We start from the raw sequence: 19218 nt of genomic DNA, 5'->3' as shown, positions 1-19218 counted from the left end.
GCCTCTCACAGGCAGGGCCAGCGCCAGTTCATTAGAAATAGGCAGCCCCTTCCTCTGGGTGTCCCCACTGCCAGGCAGGTGCCTTGACTGCGCACAGCCTGCCAAGGTGGACTCAGAGTCCAGGACAAGTTTCTTAAGATCCTGTGCTCTGCCTTCTCATCTGTATAAGGACATCTTTTTCCCTCACCCCATTATCCAATCTGCCCACCAACACTGCCCGCATAGAATCCTTTGCCCACCCCCTGCCACCACCCAGCCCCAGCCCTCCCTGGGCTCCCCACCTCCTGCCTAAGTCCCTGTGTTCCAACCACAAACTTTTCTCCCCACAGCAGGTGGCAGTATCCCATTTCATCCAGTCTTCCCTCTGCTCAAAACTCTCCCAAGGCCCCCCGTGTCATCCAGAGAGGGAAAGCCCTCCCCTGCTTTCCTACTACTCACCCTCAACCACACCCCCTCCACACACACACACACACACACACACACACAGTGACTTCCTTCTGTACCTCATACACACCGGCAAGGCCCTGCCCCAGGGCCTTTGCAATGGCTGCTCCCTCTTCCTGGAAGGTGCTCACCTCAGGCACCACCAAGGTTTGCTTCCTCACATCCTTTGAGGTTCTCCTCAAATGTCACCTTCTTTGTTTAAACCCTCCTCCGCGCCCCTTCCTGCTTCAGTGTCTCCCAGGCATGGCCAGGCTTCATGAACCTTGCTTCTGTAGCTCCTTCTTGCGGTAATGTCAGCATGGAAGATTGAAGGTGTCGAGGCTTGCTGCTTTGTTGATGGTTGTGCCCGTGACACCTGGAAGGTCCTCAGAAGGTGCTTGATAAACAACTGTTGCAAGAGGGAATGAAGAACACTTCCCTTAAGAAGTTATGAGCACTGCCTAAGTTAATATATGTAAGGTACCCAGCTGGTTCAGACATGGAGCCAGTGCTCAGTGGATGAGAATGATGATGACCATGATTAGTGGTAGTAGTATTGTAGTTTTGGTGGCTCTTTGTTGGAAGTCCTTGGTGGACAGCATCCATTCCCTCTTTTTTTGATAACTCACTCCATTCACCCTGGGAATGATCACTCCCCTCCCCAACTCTGGGCCCATGTGATTGCCTGGGACTGGCTCCCCGCTGATCCTGGGGTGGACCACCCCCCAGCCACAGCTAGCCAATGCCCTGCATTCCCCTGCCCACCACAATAGGCACAGAAATGGTTTTGATCTGAGTCCACTGGAGACATTCCTGTTTCTGATGGCCTCTGATGGCTGAGCAGATGTAAGGGCTGGAACTACAGCAGCCCTCTCTCCACCAGGAGGAGAGAGAGGCCACCAGAGAAGGTGAGCCAAGCTGAAAGAGCTGGGAACACCGTTATGGTGTTGAGAAACCTTCTTAATTTGGGCTTAATCCGCATCTGAGTTTTTCAGCTACTTATGTCAATAATGCTCATTTTAGACCAGTTCAGGTTAGGTCACTGTCACCTGCCACCAGAAAAGTCCTGCTTCATTTGGAATCTGACGTGGAATCCTCTGGAAATTTTCTCCCTCCACCCCCATCCTTACCCTTCACTTCCTTCCATTGAGAAGGATGTTTAGCCCCTTCTGTCTGGTGTTTGGTAGCCAGTAATCCCTGTCTTTATTTGATTCAGCTCCCTTCCCCAGCTACACATCTTTCCTAGGGAGCCAGAACTTAGGATGTCTGAGTTTTAACACACTACTCACTCATTTACCAAAGTAATGAATGGCATTAATGCTTGAGCATGGAGGGAAGGACGCTCTGGTTAATCAAAGGCTCTGGTTGATTGAGAGTTTTCATGTCCTCTTCAGCCTTCCTCTGGGACCCTGTCTCCTCCCTTCTTCTCTTGCTTATCTATCATAGCCATCCTGCATCTGTGTGCTCCCTGGACATGTCAAGTCCTTTCCTGCCCTGAGAACTTTGCACTGGTTTGGATGAAAGCAAAGAAACTTTGCTTCTTTCCTTCAGATCCTCCCATGGCTGCATCCTCATCCTTCCATTAACAATCCAATTGTCACCTCCTCTGAGAGGCCTCTCTGGGCCAACCTGTCACTTTTTATTCCAATGCTACCATCCTTTTGGCAGCACTTATCACTTTTGGAAATTATTTTATCCACTTGTTTATCTGTGTCCCTTGCCAGAGTATAAGCCACACGAGGTCTGGAGTCTCACCTGTCTGACCTGGCATCCCCAGGATCCATGCTCTCCCCATGGCACCGCACTGCTTTATTTGCTTCCTAGGACACATGGAATCTCATTGGTCTCTGACACCTGGGATTGGAGACCTTGAGGAGACCTTCATGCCACCGTTACCAAGTCTGGCTTATTTTTCATCCCGACCCTTCCCTTCTGCTCCATCCCACCATCCCGACCTTAGTTCAGGCTCTTGTCACATCAGGTGGTAACTCCCAGGGAGGCCCCCTACCTCTCTGCTTCTCTTCTCTGTCTGCAGCAAGGCTGCAACACCCATGCCAGGCACTTCATCTGCATTTCATTCATTCTTTTGTTCTCTGCCTTGTGTCTCCTGTTAGAGGGAACAGAAGTCACTCTAGGTAGGTATTTTAAGCAGGAGGGGAGATTTAATACAGGGACTTGGGGGCAGCCCGGGTGGCTCATGGGTTTAGCGCCGCCTTCAGCCCAGGGCCTGATCCTGGAGACCCGGGATCGAGTCCTGAGTCGGGCTCCCTGCACGGAGCCTGCTTCTCCCTCTGCCTCTCTCTGTCTCTCATGAATAAATAAATAAAATCTTAAAAAAAAATACAGGGCCTTGGGTGCTACAAAATCTTTGCGTGGGCTGGTGGAGTGGGTCTGGGCTGAGCCTCCAGGATGAGCTCAGAAAAACACGGCGGAACCTGGCCCCAGCTGTGCTACCGTCTGACATTAGGGGATCACAACCACCGCTGGAACTGCTAGTTCAAGAACATGACCTTTCAGCTGTGACCCAGGGATTGGAAACCGCTTCAGCTGCAGAGCTACTGGTCGAGGCCCTGAGGCTGGAGCCTGGAGCCTGAGGCCCAGGGCCAGAAGCAAGCCCGCGGAGACCCAGCATCTCCAAAGCCATCCTTACCAGCAGAAAATCCCAAAGGCCTGCTCGCCTTCTAAATCACACATGAGTGCATCTGATTGGTGGAATCTCCCTTGTCGTAAAGGAGTCTGGGACATGTAGTTCCCGTGTGCCAGCATCTGCCCCCACAGTGTGGGCTGCAGAGGAGGTGGGGCCAGACCCTGGGGGCCCAGTGTGGTGTCTGCCACAATGACCCTGACCCCAGGACCTTTGGGTCCATCCCGGGGAGGCCTCCCCCTCTGCTGTGTCAGGCCGGGCCCCTCTCACACGTCCTTGTGACAGCTTAGGTTTCTTCTTAGAGTGCACATGGCGGTTCCTACGGATGATAGTGTGCGGCCACCAACGAGGCCTGTCTTTGTGGGAGACTGTGGGTCCATGAGGCAGGGGCCCCTCGTGCGAGAGGAGGCCCTGGCACAGGGAAGGAGCTCCAAGGGGACGATGCTGCTGAAGGAACCCCACAGCCTTCCTCCCCACTCCTGAAGCATTTCCTGCTTGGACGGCCTTTCCGACAGCCCCCCCTGCTATTTTGAACTGCTTCCTGTCTTTGGGGCAACTGCCCTCCTCCAGGCAGTGGGAAGGAGGACCTCTCTCAGAAAAGAGAGGTCAGCTTAAACTCCCAGGAGAAGATGTAAGGAGGGGACACCTGCCAGGCCACCTGCTGAGGTGGCCTGGGCCTCCAGGCCTGAACAAGGACCCTCACTTGTGTCCTACTACCCACCCCACTCCCTGTACCCCACCACCCTGGTGTCTCTGGAGATCCGCCCATGTCAGTGAGCTGGAGCACTGTGAAGAGAGGGCAGATGGGGTGCAGGGGCCGGCAGGGTAAAGGCTGCTCCCAAGAACTGCAGCCAGCAGCCCAGCCCAGAATGCTTTTGCTCTTCCCCTTCCTCTTACCATTGCCCTCTGTGCCCTCTCTGCCATCTGGCACGTGTGGGCTGCAGGCAACAGCTGGCTTCCCTGGAAAGCTATCTGGGGTAGCCCTTGCTTCAAGGGGCCCAGGTCTCATAGGAGCCCATTTCTGCCTGCCTCTCACATCTGCTTTCTTCCTCACTGGAGCCTCCCTCAGGAATGTGTGCCCCACGATGTAACTAATGGCCCCGGCCACACCAGGGCTCTGCTTCTCTCAGGTTCAAATCCTTGTCGGGGCACTGCCTGCCAAAGTGCTGTTATTCGCCCTGGTTGGACCAGCTTGGCTAGCATTTCCACCCTGAACCAGTTATTATGGGGTGGGGGTAGGAGCACAGGATCTGGAGGTGGTGGGACCCCTGAAGGTACACTGAGGCTTAGGAGGCGCTCGGTAAATGCATGAATGGCTGGATGAAGGATGGAACACGTGGGCACTCAGCCTCAGATACTAAGAGGAGATGGACTCCAAAGGCTTATATCCGGGGGGTCCTTGTGCTTTGGGGCTGGCGTGGGGGGATCCGGGCTAGGGGACAAGAGGCCAAAGGGGCTTCTGGAGAGTTGTTTCCTCCCTGGGGCACAGAGGCCCATCCTGGGGGACCAGGGCTCTTTCCACACCCTGTACAGGTTCCTGTAATGACCACTCTTGTGTTTACTCCCTTAGTACTAAGCAAAGTTCTTGTTTGGAGGACCCTGGTGGAAGAAGTTTGTTTCTATGTGACCTTGAATATTGTAGGCACATGGGTGTGGATGCCAACTGGCCCCAGTATCTATTCTCTTCTTTCCACGGTCACAGAACTTTCAGTGAGACACGTAACCACTTCTGAGATCACATCCCCACATCCCTGTAGTTTGACATGGTCACAGGAGAGGTTATGAACCATCTTCTGCCTCCCTCCATCCTGCTGCCTGGAAGGTGGCTGTGGGGATGGGCCATCTTGGACCATGCAGAGATGTTAGAACAATTAGCCAGAGGGAGCCTGTGTCTCTGACACCGTGCAGCCACTGTATTAGCAGAAAGGCTATGCCCAGACTAGTAGTGACAGAAAGACAAACTCCTATATTGTTAACACTATTCTTAGTTTGGGTTTCTGTCCTATAACCTGACTAATATATCAAGGAGGCACCTCCTGGGCTGGATGTCATGGCGGCCAGAGAAGTCTGAGAGAGGGACCCCCATGGAGCAGCTCCTTCTCCACCCATCAACAGGATTCTTTGCTTGCGGATCTTTCTAGCCTGACACCACCACCCTTCCACTCCCCACCCCTAACCAATTAGAGTCCCCCTGGCCTTCCTCTCTGTCCCCTTCTGCTTCAAGGACCCTCTTGGCCAAAAGTACGTGTCTTACAATGGAATAACTCCCTCCCCTAGCCCGAAGCCCAGGGTACCCCCGTGGGTACAAGTGCCCCCTGTCACTGCCTCTCCAAGTCTCCCCCCTTCTCCTTTCTTTCCATGCCCACTCCTCCTGCAAGACCACTGAGGAGATGCCTACCACCTCATTTCCAGTTCTCATCCAGGAACCCTCCTGCTCTCCCTCCCCCACCTGTGCCCTGGCATGTGCCTGGAAGTGCCAAGGATTCCCCAACCCTGAAAGTGCTCAACAGTGAGGCCCATGGGCTAGTCTGCCAGGCCTCTCCAGGCTGCCCTTCCAGAAACTCCCAGCCCCTTCCTGCCTGGCTTCCTGCCCAAACCCTTCCTGGAAACTGGGCCCACCCTGCCCCCAGCCCAGGGCGCCAACATTTCCATGGGGTAATTCAGCCAGCCCTCCCCGGGCAGGGCCCCTCCTTTCACTTACAATATTGAAAGTTTGGAAAACAACTTAGGGGATGGGAGGGAGAGTCCAGGCCAGCAACCCCTCCTTCTGTGGTCTCCAAAGAGGGTATGAAAGACAAGGGAAGAAAATTGGGGAGTTTTTATATAAATGTCATCCAAAGGGCACCTGGGTGGCTCAGGGGTTGAGCATCTGCCTTTGGCTCAGGTCATGATCCCAGGGTCTTGGGATTGAGTCTCACATCTGGCTCCTCATGGGGAGCCTGCCTCTCCCTCTGCCTGTGTCTCTGCCTCTCTCTCTGTGTCTCTCATGAATAAATAAATAAAATCTTAAAAAAAAAGTCATCTAAATGAGGAATTAGTGAAGCTTTATTTATACATGAAATGTGAATAGTGTTGCAAAATATGTAAAATAAACAAAGATATTGGGATGCTTGCTCAAAAGTATTTTACTATTAGGTGCAGGATCCACAGTTTGGTGACTATCAACCTAAGGCTGTTTCTGCTCAGTCCACACCCTGAACCTGTGTCCCTCTGCTGGGAGACATGGTCTTCATGGAAGTAAAACTCTAGGGCCAGACTGGTTATCAAGAGAGGTGGGTGGGGCCGGCAATTGCTGCTGGGGAACTGCCATGTTGTGGTGTGTGTGAGGGGGGTGTTCAGGTCAGGAAAAGGTTGGGCAAGGTCCTGGGAAGATGCCAGAATGACTGGAATGATGGTTCTAGGTATGGAGGATTTTATTTGCTTACTTGATGAGAAAGGGGCCAAGTTATCCCTTGTAAAACAAATAGAACCCTGGCTTGACTTTCATAGTTTATTGTGTTCAACAGGATCACTTCACTGCATTCAACAGAAACTCAACTCAATGCCTTAAGGAAAAAAGATAAATTATTGATTTATGTAATTGAAAACTCTTCCAGTTTCAGGAATGGCTGGCTCCAGGGCTTCTGTGTGGGCTTCTTTCCCTGGATGCTTTCTCCTTATGCTAGCCAGATAGTTCCAGAAGCTTTAGGCTCATCATTAACAAGTTCAACAATTTCAGTGGTATGAGAACTTCCTTTTCCTATTAGTTCCAGGGGAACACACAAGGCTGACTGACCTTGTGGTCATATGCCCACCTCTGAACAATCATGTAGATTGCGATTGGCCAGCATGGATCACATATCACATGATATAGTCTTGGTGCTGGTGTGAGGGGTGACATCAGCTGCTCTCCCCCTTCAATAGAGATTCTCCCCCACCCCAAGAGATTCTCCTTGGAAAAGTCTATTCTGCACGCAAGGGGAAATAGAACTGGCTATGTCCCCACATTTACATAGCTGACTATATGGATGTGTGGTTGTTATAGCATATTTCCAACAACTATGCATTTATTTTTTCTCTAGGAAATCAGGGGGAGGAATATATCCCTCTCAGCCAACAACATGTTTGTGGCAGCAGAGGGGGGTTTGATGGGGCCTCTGCAGAGAGCTAAGTACAGGACCCAGGCCAGGTATCCATGGCTTGGGTGCTAAGGTGGTGGGGCAGCTTAGTCCTCCCTTGGTGTCCTGGTCCTGGGATCTAGGGACTGCAGAGGTGAGAAAATGAGTGACAGACAAGCTGTGCAAACCAGTAGGGAGGCTTTCCTATTACTTCGATTTGGGTTCAAATATGAGCTTGGTTACTCTATCATAGGTGACTTTGAGGAAGTGACTTCATCTCTTTGAGCCTTGGTTTTATCCCCTATAAAATGGAGTATTCCCTTCACCCAAGGGGGCTTTGAGGAGTGAGAGAGATGATCTATCTATAGTGCAGAGCACAGCCCCAGGCACACAGTAGGGCTGGTGACCAAGGTGATTATTATTGTAGGTGCTGGGCGTTAGGAATGTGTGATGGTGGAGTAGAGGGGTCTGGCCAAGGTGTGGGGGCTGTCTTGCTCCTGTTGGGTTGGTTTGGGTTATAGCTGTGGCTGGCCTGAGTCAACAGGTGGGAGGCCTCTGATGATATGGCTTAAAGGCTCTGAAATTCAAGGCCAAGGGGTAGGAGCTGGCATCAGGAGCTCCTGCTTCGGATTCCTTTCCTGTTGCTGCAAAAAGTCCATCCTCATAAAGCTCCTCAGCATAAGTGGATATGAAGGACTGGTGCTCAACATCTGTGTCACCACCTTCTGGCATCCTTTCCAATACTGTAGAGGTTGGGAAGCAAGAAAAAAACCTTTTCCAAACTCCTATGCAGCTAGAGCTCTGGGAATGATTGAAATTTCAGCAAATACGCATCTGGCCCCTAAAAATGACCCCTGGGGCAGAGGGTCCACAGGACATTTTCTCGATCAGATCTTTGAGTAATACATTGGTGAGGGGAACATCAGAATTTTGAAAGTAAAGGCTATTCTCTGCAGGATAGTGATGACAGTGGGGGATGTTCCCATTGAAATGAGCTCCCTGCATGGATTGTAGAAATGGCCACAAAAATTCTTCCTGTTGTATCCACAGAAATCTGCAGTTCTTCCCAGGTGGAGTCCGGTTCTCCACATCTTGTATCTGGATACAATATCTCCAATATTTAATCTGCTTTGGACAATGGAACAGTAACAAGGGTGGCCCAAGCCAAAGTTTGAAAAATATTTACACTCTGGAGCTTGTCTGCCCTTTCCTCCTGCTTTGGAACCTGGCCTCTAGTTAAGAATTCTGGGCTAGGCTGCTGGATGATGAGAGACACGTGGCCCACTTGTCCTTGTCTCTCTGGCCAACAGCCAGCCAATTGCCAGATATGTGAGTGAGGATGTCCTAGGTCATTCGGCTACCAGCTGACTACAGGCACATGAAAGGCTCAGCGAGCCCACTCAGACCACAAGAACTACTCAGCTGATCACAGAATTGTGAGCAAAGTGACAGGTTGGTGTTTAAGCCACTAAGTTTTGGGGAAGTTGACTGATTCAAGGAAGCAGGAGAGTATGGGTGGTGCCACCTAACCACCAGAGATAAGGCGGGAAGCTGGGCAAGAGCAATAAGCAGGATGCTTGGCCCACGGAAATCTTCAGTGGTAGCGAAGTGATCATGGTGTCCCTGAACTAAAATACATGGGCAGCTTAGTAGTCCTATTTGATCTGCATGCCTCAAATTCTGATATGTCATATTTTCATTTCTGTTATTCAAATATTTTCTACTTTCCTTTGTAGTTTCTTCTTTGACTCCTGGGTTATTTGCAAGTGTGTTGTTTAGTTAATTACTGACTTCTAATTTAATTCTTTTGTGGGCAGAGGGAATATTTGAATCCTTGTAAATATATTAAGACTTGTATCATGCAGAAAACCGTTTGTTTCGGTGAGTGTTCCATGTGTACTAGGAAAAACTGTGTATTTAGATATCCTTTGTATGGGGATCCCTGGGTGGCTTAGGGGTTTAGTGCCTGCCTTTGGCCTGGAGTGTGATCCTGGAGTCCCAAGATCGAGTCCCACATCGGGCTCCCTACATGGAGCCTGCTTCTCCCTCTGCCTGTGTCTCTGCCTCAGTGTGTGTGTGTGTGTGTGTGTGTGTGTGTGTGTGTGTGTGTGATGAATAAATAAATAAAATCCTAAAAAAATAGATATCCTTGTGTATAATGTTCTAAAAATGTTAATTAGGTCAATTTGGTAATGTCATTCAAGTCTTTTATATAAGGAGGTGTAATGTTTTTGGCCTTGCAGGCTGTACCATCCCTGTTGCAACTACTCGACTTTGCCATCATAGCAAAGCAGTCATCAACCGTATGTAAATAAATGTGCATGGCTATATTCCAAGAAAACTTTATTTACAAAAACAAGACTGATCTGTTTGCTGACCCCTGCTCCATATCCTTACTGATTTTCTGTCTACTTTGTTCTATCAGTTATTGAGAGAAGTGTGTTGAAATCTCCAACTGTAACCATGGATTTGTCTATTTCTCCTTTTAGCTCCTCAGTTTTTGCTTTATGTATTTTGAAGCTATGTATTGACATTTAGGATTTTTAGGTATCAATTAACCCCTTTGTCATTATGACGGGCTCTTTTAAATTTCTTGTGATAGTCCTTGTTCTGAAATCTACTTTATGTGATATTAATATTACCACCCACCCAGCTTTTTATTTATTTATTTATTTATTTATTTATTTTATTTTTATTTATTTATGATAGTCACACACACACAGAGAGAGAGAGAGAGAGGTAGAGACACAGGCAGAGGGAGAAGCAGGCTCCATGCACCGGGAGCCGACATGGGATTCGATCCCGGGTCTCCAGGATCGCGCCCTGGGCCAAAGGCAGGTGCTAAACCGCTGCGCCACCTTTATATATATATATTTTAAAGATTTTGTTTATTTATCCATGAGAGACACAGAGAGAAACATAGAGGGAGAAGCAGGCTTCTTATTGAGCCTGATGTGAGACTCAATCCTGAGACCTCCAGATCATGACCTGAGCCAAAGGCAGATGCTCAACCACTGAGCCAACAGGCACCCCAGTAGCCTTTATATTTAAAGTGAGTTTCTTGTAAAGGCCTTAGGTCTTGTGTTTTTATCCAATCTGACAATCTGCCTTCTAATTAGAATGTTAAACATTTACACTTAATGTGATTATTGACATGGCTGAATTTAACCTAACATATTTTAGTTGATTTCTGTCTCATCTGTTCTTCATTCACTTATCTTCTTTTCCTGCTTTCTTTTTCTTTTGCAGTGTCTAATGTGCTATTAATCCTATTTAGGGTATTGTTCATTTGTGGAAGTTTGGTTTTAGTCTTTTTTTTAAAAGATTTTATTTATTTGTTTATTTGAGAGAGAGAACATGAGCAGGGGAAGGGGCAGAGGGAGGGAAAGAGAGAGAGAGAGAGAGAGAGAGAGAGGGAGAGAATCTTAAGCAGAGTCGGAGCTGGGTGCAAAGCTCGATGCGGGGCTTGATCTCACAACTGTGAGATCATGACCTAAGCTGAAATCAAGAGTCAGGAGCACCTAGGTAGCTCAGTTGGTTAAGTGTCTGCCTTTAGCTCAGGTCATGATCTCAGGGTCCTGGGATGGAGCCCTGCATCTGGCTCCCTTGCTAGTGGGGAGTCTACCTCTCCCTCTCCTTCTGCTTCTCCTCCCTGCTCATGTGCATATATGCTCTCTTTCTCTCTCAAATAAATTTTTAAAAACCCAGAAATTAAAAGTGAGATGCTTAACTGACTGTGCCACCCAGGAGTCCTGACTTTGGCCCTTTTTATATCAATTTCTATCTTCATCATGTTCATGTTCTCCTCTCCCTTCTTGAATATATTGAGTATGTTTATAGTAGTTAACTATTATAAACATCCTATTAATACCATTGTCTAACCATTTTGTCACCTGTTTTATTTCTGGGTCTGTTTTTGATTACTTTTTCTCCTTTATTTATTTATTTTTTACTTCTTTGTGTGCCTGCTAATTTTTGTTTGGATGACAGGCATTGTAAATATTCTGTTCTTGATTGCTTGATTTTATTTGTTTTGAATTTCTTTAAATATTTTTGGGCCTTGTTCTGGGATAGAATTTAGTTCTTTTGAGGCATGCTTTTAAGCTTTGTTAAGCTCAGGACAGACTTTAAGTCTAATTAGGCTCCATTACTGAGTTGGGAGAACTTTCCACTCTGGCTGGTGGGAACACAATCTGTGTATATGTGTAGGATTAGGAGAAAAATAATGGTCTGAATAGAAGAACAGAAATAAGAAAAAATGATATTCCAGTTATCTATGGCTGGGTAACAACCTATCCTAAAATATAGTAATGTGAAACAACTCTTCTACTATGCTAATGGATGCTACGGGACATCCATTTAGACATTTGGACAAGCACAGTGGGTCCTTTATGCTTCCAACTATCTAGACCCTCAATTGGGATGACTTGAATGGCTGGGGGTAACTTGGACAACTTCAGGGCTAGAACAGTTGGGATTGGAGGATCCATTTCCCAGAGGGTCTTTTCTTTTTTTTAATTTTATTTTATTTATGATAGTCACAGAGAGAGAGAGAGAGAGGCAGAGACACAGGTAGAGGGAGAAGCAGGCTCCATGCACCGGGAGCCCGACGTGGGATTTGATCCCGGGTCTCCAGGATCGCGCCCTGGGCCAAAGGCAGGCGCCAAACCGCTGCGCCACCCAGGGATCCCACAGAGGGTCTTTTCATTCATGCATCTTGCACCTGGGCTAGAAGGACTGAAGTATGGGCTCAGGTATGATTGTCTGCTAGATCATCTACATGTGGCCTCTCCAGTGTGGCAGAGGGATAGTTGAACTTCTTAGGATGGTTGGACTTCTTACATGGTGGCTCAGAGCCCTGGGACCAAGGGTTTCAGCAATAAGGTGGAAAGCTGCATTACCTTGTATGAACTAGCACTGAAGGCTCTATAGTATCATTTGTACCATATGCTATTAATAGAACTGGTCAGAAGCCCTCCCATTTTCTTTTTTTTAAAGATTTTATTTATTTATTCTTGAGAGACACAGAAAGAGAGAGGCAGAGATATAGGTAGAGGAAAAAGCAGGCTGCATTCAGGGAGCCCAACATGGGACCTGATCCTGGAACTCTAGAATCATGCCCTGAGCCAAAGGCAGAAGCTTAACCACTGAACCGTCCAGGTGTTCCAAAAGCCTTCCCATTTTCATAGGGAAAGGGTTTAAGGGGGGAAAGGGTCAGAGAATGTGCACTCATATTTTTTAAAACCACCACAAATGTTATCTTGGACCAGAGGTAGAGATGGATGATTAACAGTGTTAGATGATGTTGTATGAATAGGTACATTGAGGGAAGAAGAACAAATTGTTGAATTAATCACCATGGTAATTCTCTCAAGGGCTAATAAGGCAATGGGAAGTGGGAGAGCCAAAATAGCCAGTGTAGACTGTAGGAATGCTGCAGATAGACTTCCTAAAGTAGGTAGACCAGCAGAATAGAGATCTGCAACAAATACCTTTTAGGAACGTCTGGAAAGAGTTGTCTGCACTTCTGTCTTCCACTTCTTTACTACCTGCTGACTCCCTGAACCTTAGAAATCTGGCTTCTGCCTCCACCATCACTGAGACTTCTCTGGGAAGAACCTCTATCATTTGCTTGGGCCTTCTGACATGTGGATTCCTTCCTTTTCCTTTGATTTTTTTCTATCCCTTGTGCTCTCCTGTACAAGAAATAGAAAAGTGTCTTCCAAGGATCTTCTCTTGTTCCTCTTCTCTTTTGACTTCTTATCCACTCTCATGGTTTCAGTTCTCACTTCTTTGTTGATAACTTTCAAACCTCTCTTTCCCCACCGAGCTTCTCTCTTGCACTTTAGACCTCAGTATGGCATTGCCTCCTGGACATTAGAATGTCACACAGGCATTTTATTTATTTTTTTTTTTTACACAGGCATTTTAAATTCAGAATATCCAATGTTGAATTCATTATCTTCACTTTTCATCATATGGTTCCTCTTCTTGGATCCCTGTCTCTGTGAAGGAGCCCACCAAACGTGAAATTGCTAGATCTAGAAACCTTTATATTGTCCTGATCTCTTCCCTCTTCTCACATCCAATCAACCAATCAATGGATTTTATTGATCCTACCTCCTACATGATTCTTCCACTCACATCTTCCTCTCCATCTTCACTGTTAACCACTGCAGTTTGAATTTCTATCAATGGTTGATTATATTGTTCCAGACCAACCCTTCCTCTGAGAATAACTAGAAAATATGAACTAAATATCTAAAAACCATATCTCTGAAGAGTTACCATAGCAATGAGGGATTGTGGAATTAAAATATGGGTGAGAAGGGACACCCAGGGAAGTCTATCTGGTATTTGGCTCCATTTCCTTCTCAAGGCAATTATTGAATCTCCCAGAGGCTGAGGCCAGAGGCCAGACCTATTTTGGGGCAAGTAGTTAAATTCTTTACTACACATTGTTTCCTTCAAAGAAGACTGCTTTTGATTGGATCAATATGTGGAGCAATTATGCCCCAAGGCATTGATGAAAACAGTAAAACAATCAACCCCAATTAGTGAAGCTTAACAGCTGGATAGGGAAAGAAACAATCAAGATGAGATCTGCCCAAATCATTTTTATCCCAGGGTGACTGTAGGCATACTCAAGGCTGCAACCTCTGAGGAGCAACATCAGAGGCTTCACACTGCAGGATGGTAGTGAGAGAGGACTTCACTAATATACCCAGCCTAACACTAAAACAAACAAACAAACAAACAAATAAATAACAATATCAAATCTGGTATAGGAGACCAGTGCCAGAGAAACCAGTATCCAGAATTGCTGTAATATATCATCTAAAATGTCAAGTTTCCAACAAAAAATTATGAGTCATGCAAAGAAACAAGAAAGTATGCCCCATATACCAGGAAAAAGGAAGGCAACAGAAACTACCTGTGAAAGTCATCAGACTTGGATTTAACAAAGATTTCAAAGTGGCCATTATAAATATGTTCATGAGATAAAAGAAAACCATGATTAAAGAAATAAAGAAAAGTATAATGATAAAATTGCATTAAGTAGAGGCTATCAATAAAGAGAAAAAATTTTTAAAAAATAAATGAAAATTCTGGAGTAAAAGAGTAAAATTCCAGAGAAAAGGATGAAAGATGAAAAAATTAATCTAGAAGAATTCAATAGTAGATTTGAACTTGCAGAAGAAAGAATTAGTGAACATGAGGATAGATTGATAGATATAGGGGATCCCTGGGTGGCGCAGCGGTTTGGCGCCTGCCTTTGGCCCAGGGCGCGATCCTGGAGACCCGGGATCGAATCCCACGTCGGGCTCCCTGCATGGAGCCTGCTTCTCCCTCTGCCTGCTTCTCCCTCTGCCTGTGTCTCTGCTTCTCTCTCTCTCTCTCTCTCTCTCTCTGTGACTATCATAAATAAATAAAAAAAAATAAAAAAAAAAGATTGATAGATATAATGTGATCTAATGGGAAGAAAAAAGAATGAAGAAAAATAAACAGAGCCTTACATGGAGAGAATCCATGTAAGCACACCAACATGCATTTAATGGGAGTACCAGGGATGCCTTGGTGGCTCAGTGGTTGAGCATCTGCCTTAGGCTCAGGGCATGATCCCAGGGTCCTGGGATTGAGTCCTGCATTGCGCTCCATGTAAGGAGCCTGCTTCTCCCTCTGCCTGTGTCTCTGCCTCTCTCTCTGTGTGTCTCTCATCAATAAATAAATAAAATCTTAAAAATAATGGTAGTACCAGAGGGCAGAGGAGAGAAAAAAGAGCAGAAAAAATATTTGAAGAAGTAATGATTGAGAACTTCCCATATTATTGAAAATATATTAATTTACATGTCTGGGAAGCTTAACAAATTCCAAGTAGGAAAATGAAAAGAGATCTACAAACAGACACATTAAACCATAAAAATGTCAAAAGTCATGGGATCCCTGGGTGGCGCAGCGGTTTGGCGCCTGCCTTTGGTCCAGGGCGCGATCCTGGAGACCCGGGATCGAATCCCACGTCGGGCTCCCGGTGCATGGAGCCTGCTTCTCCCTCTGCCTGTGTCTCTGCCTGTATCTATCTCTCTCTCTCTCTCACTGTGACTATCATAAATAAAAAAAAAAAAATGTCAAAAGTCAAAGACAAGGATGGGGTGCCTGCCTGGCTCAGTCAGAAGAGTGTGCAACTCTTGCTCTCAGAGTCACAAGTTTGAGCCCCACGTTGGATATAGAGATTACTTGAAAAATAAACTTAAAATAAGTCAAGGACAAGGAGAAAGTAGCAAGAGAAAAATGACATCACTTACAAAGGAATCCTAGTAAGATTAACAGCTGATTTCTCATCAGACAATGGAGGTCAGAAGGCAGTGGGATAACACATTCAAACTGATCAGAGAACAGTTTTTTCCAAGAATCCTATATCCAGCAAAGTTATATTTTGAAAGCAAAAATGAGGTAAAGACATTATCAAAGGGCAGCCTGGGTGGCTAAGTGGTTTAGCACCACCTTCAGCCCAGGCCCTGATCCTGGAGACCCAGGATCGAGTCCCACATGGGGCTCCCTACGTGGAGCCTGCTTCTCCATCTGCCTGTCTCTCTCTCTCTCTCCCTCATTAAATAAATAAATAAATAAATAGATAAATACATACATACATACATACATAAATAGATAAATAAATAAATAAAAACAAAAAAGACATTGTCAGATAAATGAAAACAGATTTTTTTGCCAGTCAACCTGCCTTACAAGAAATACCTAAGGGGGTTCTTGAGGCTGAAATTAAATTTCCCTGGACACTATTTTGAATCCACACACAAAAACCAAGATCACTGACAAAGATAATCATGTAATTATAAGAAAGAGTATAAATACATATTTTTTCTTTTTCTTCTCTTATGTGATTTATTTATTTTTTTTTTTATTTAAGATTTTTTATTTATTTATGAGAATGCACAGAGAGGAGAGAGAGAGAGGCAGAGACGCAGGCAGAGGGAGAAGCAGGCTCCATGCACCGGGAGCCCGATGTGGGATTCGATCCCGGGTCTCCAGGATCGCGCCCTGGGCCAAAGGCAGGCACCAAACCGCTGCGCCACCCAGGGATCCCCTCTTATGTGATTTAAAGAGCAATTGTATAAAACAGTATGTATATAATAATGTGTTGTTGGGCCTATACCACCTTAAAATGTAATGTATAGCACAAAGGAGATGGGTGGAACAGAGCTGTATTGGGGATAAGGAAATGACTCCAGATAGTAACTTAATTCACATGAACAAATGAAGGGAGCCAGAAATGATAAATAAGAAGAGCAATTTAGCTAAACCTATAAATATATATTTGATCTTTCTTCTCCGTTTCTTTAAGAGACATGAAATTATATAAAGTAATAATTATAGTAATGTAAGGTTGAGTTTAGAACATTTACAGAAATAATAAGTAACATAATGACAAAAAAACGATGAAAATGGAATAGGATTATATAGAAGTAATATTTCTATATCTCACTAGAGTTAGGTTAGTATAAATCAAAAGCTGATGGTAAGTCCTAGAGCAACCACTAAGGAAATACCTCAAGAAGATATATTAAAAATGTCACAAAGAAATTTAGATGTTACCTTAGGAAATATTGTTAATGCAAACAAAAGCAGGAAGAATACAGGAACAAAAAGACTGGAGACACCTAGAAGCAAAAAGTAAAATGATAGATGTGAATCTAACTATATTAATAATAACATTAAATATGAATGAATTAAACAATCCAGTAAAAGCAGAGATTATCAGATCGAATAAAAAAATAAGTTTCAACTCTATGCTGTTTACAGGAGACACACTTTAGATTAAAAAATACAGACAGATTGAAAGAACAAGGATAGAAAAAGAGGTATCATACAGACAGCAACCACAAGAAATCTTCACTGGCTATACAAATATCAGACAAAATGGACTCAGAACAAAAGAAGTTTCTAAAGATAAAGAAGGACATTTTATAATGATAAAAGGGTCAATCCATCAGGAAGATATAATAATTATAAACATGTATGTACTCACAAACAGAGCATCAAAACACATGAAACAAACACTGACATAACTGGAGTTGTAAACAATTCAACAGTCATGGTTAGAGATTTCAATACCCCACTAACAGTAGTGGATAAAACAACCAGGCAGGAGATAAAAAATCCAGAAGACAACACTATAAACCAATTAAACCTAAGACACATCTATAGAATACTCCAACAAAATACACATTCTTCTCAAGTGCACATGAATGTTCTTCAGGACAGCCCATATGCTAGACCATAAAACAAACTTCAGTAAATTTTAAAGGATAAAAATAACACAAGGTAAGCTCTCTGGCCAAAATGGAATGAAGTTAGGGATCAATAACAGAAAATAATTTAAGAAGCTCACAAATATGTGGAATTTAAACAACATTCTCCTAAATCACCAATGGGACAAAGAAGAAATCGAAGATAAATCAGAAAATGCTTTTCAGTGAATGAAAACAAAGACACAGCATATCAAAACAGCCAAAGTAGTCTTAGAGGGAAATATACATATTCAATAAAGAAGGAAGATCTCAAATCAATAACCGAACTTTCCACCTTAAGATCTGGGAAAATAAGGGCAAATAAAACCTAAAGGAAGAAAAAGGAATGACATAGTGAAGATTAAAGTAGAAATTAAGAAAATATAAAATAGGAAAACAATAGAGACAAGCAGCAAAACCAAAAGCTGATTCTTTGTGCACTGCTGGGGATTTACCCCAAAGATGCAGATGCAATGAAACTCTGGGACACCTGCACCCCGATGTTTATAGCAGCAATGTCCACAATAGCCAAACTGTGGAAGGAGCCTCGGTGTCCATCAAAAGATGAATGGATAAAGATGTGGTTTATGTATACAATGGAATATTACTCAGCCATTAGAAATGACAAATACGAACCATTTGCTTCAACATGGATGGAACTGGAAGGTATTATGCTGAGTGAAATAAGTAATCGGAGAAGGACAAACATTATATGGTCTCATTCATTTGGGGAATATAAATAATAGTGAAAGGGAATAGAAAGGAAGGGAGAAGAAATGGGTAGGAAATATCAGAAAGGGAGACAGAACATGAAGACTCCTAACTCTGGGAAATGAACTAGGGGTAGTGGAAGGGGAGGAGGGCGGGGGGTGGGGGTGAATGGGTGACGGGCACTGAGGGGGGCACTTGACGGGATGAGCACTGGGTGTTATTCTGTATGTTGGCAAATTGAACACCAATAAAAAATAAATTTATCATTAAAAAAAAGAAGATCAAGAAAATTGGCAAACTTTTAGCTAGATTAACCAAGAAAAAAATGAGAGAAGACTCAAATGACTTCTGAAATGAAAAAGACATTACTACTGACCTTACAAAAATAAAAAGAATTATAAAGGCATACTATGAACAATTTCATGTTAACAAATTAGACAACTTAGATGAAATGAACAAATTCCTAGAAAGACAAAAAGCACCAAAAGTGGCTCAAGAAGGAATAGACAATCTGAATAGATCTCTAAAAAGTGAAGAGATTGAATTAGTAATTAAAACAACTACCCACAAGGAAAGCAGCCAGGGCGAGACGGTTTCACTGGTGAATTCTAGCAAACATTTATAAAATTAATACCTATTCCTGGGCAGCCCAGGTGGCTCAGCAGTTTAGCAGCACCTTCAGCCCAGGGCCTGATCCTGGAGACCCAGGATCAAGACCCACGTTGGGCTCCCTGCATGGAGCCTGCTTCTCCCTCTGCCTGTGTCTTTGCCTCTCTCTCTCTCTCTCTGTGTGTCTCTCATGAATAAACAAATAAAATCTTTAAAAAATAGTAATAATAATACCTACTCCTCACAAATTCTCCCAAAAAATAGAGGAAGAGGAAATACTCTCCAACTCACTCTATGAGACCAGCATAGTATCAAAATGAAAAACATCACATGGAAAGAAAACTACAGACCAATATTTCTTATGAATATCAATGCAAAGCTCCTAAGCTAAATGCTAGCAAACAGAATCCAGCAACATATATAAAAGAAT

General features: G+C 44.6%; 1 long non-coding RNA gene across 1 annotated transcript in view; it reads left to right on the top strand.

Annotated features, from left to right (window-relative positions):
- The first annotated feature begins 8517 nt into the window (after positions 1 to 8517).
- Positions 8518 to 19218, top strand: part of LOC140609726 (uncharacterized) — a 41952-nt gene continuing 31251 nt past the window's right edge. The window contains exons 1-2 of the long non-coding RNA XR_012011468.1: positions 8518 to 8616; positions 9408 to 9467. This is a non-coding gene — a long non-coding RNA (uncharacterized lncRNA). The remainder of the gene's footprint in view (positions 8617 to 9407; positions 9468 to 19218) is intronic.

This window comes from Canis lupus, chromosome 19 (genome assembly GCF_048164855.1).
Source record: "Canis lupus baileyi chromosome 19, mCanLup2.hap1, whole genome shotgun sequence".
NCBI lineage: Eukaryota > Metazoa > Chordata > Mammalia > Carnivora > Canidae > Canis > Canis lupus.
This window is presented reverse-complemented; position numbering and strand designations above follow the sequence as displayed.